Below are 660 nucleotides of genomic sequence, written 5' to 3'. Positions count from 1 at the left end.
TGAGCTGAAACAAAATTATACATTTAAAAAAAAAGATTTATTATTATTATTATTATTAATTAAATATTATAATATTTATTTAGCGTCAAATCGTCAAGTGGCGCACGTTAATCCCGTGCAATTCGTGCGATGTGGGCGTCTGAGCCTGTGGCGATGACGACGTCACGCGGAGGATGAAGACGAGGTTGTTCCTGTGCGTAAGTTGGAAAAATAAATATATTGATCAAATGCTGAAAATTTCCTTTATTAAAAATATTTTAATTTTTTTCTAGGAAGAGCGCGAATCGAACCGCCGAATAATGCGCCGCCTCCACGCAATGGACAAAGCATCGCTCTCATCGAAATAGGTAAGATGATTTAAAAAATATTCTACTGTAAAATATAGTTCATATAATATTACCGCAATAAGAAGAAAATTAAAAACATTTCTATTTTAGATAATAATGATGTTGATGACGAGGATAATGGAGATTCGCAGTGATCAAGGAACTCGTCAATTGCCATTATTTCAATGTCGCGTAAGTTCAAAAAATCGGTTAACGAAACATAGAGTTAGTTCTGCAAAAAAAAAAGAAAAATAACAGTAAAAATTACTTTTTAGCACGCGAAAATGAAGAAGAGGAAGAAGAGGAGGAGGAAGACGAAGAAGAAGAAGAAGAA

General features: G+C 33.6%; 1 long non-coding RNA gene across 1 annotated transcript; it reads left to right on the top strand.

Moving 5' to 3' along the window:
* Positions 1–155: 155 nt before the first annotated feature.
* On the top strand, positions 156–600 carry LOC108759525 (uncharacterized). Its single transcript, XR_001940019.1, has 3 exons — positions 156–197; positions 273–347; positions 438–600. It is a non-coding gene; the product is annotated as an uncharacterized LOC108759525 (long non-coding RNA).
* Positions 601–660: the final 60 nt, after the last annotated feature.

This window comes from Trachymyrmex cornetzi, unplaced genomic scaffold (assembly GCF_001594075.2).
Source record: "Trachymyrmex cornetzi isolate Tcor2-1 unplaced genomic scaffold, Tcor1.1 scaffold191, whole genome shotgun sequence".
Taxonomy (NCBI): domain Eukaryota; kingdom Metazoa; phylum Arthropoda; class Insecta; order Hymenoptera; family Formicidae; genus Trachymyrmex; species Trachymyrmex cornetzi.
The sequence above is the reverse complement of the archived record's forward strand: the minus strand, read 5'-3'. Positions and strand labels throughout refer to the sequence as shown.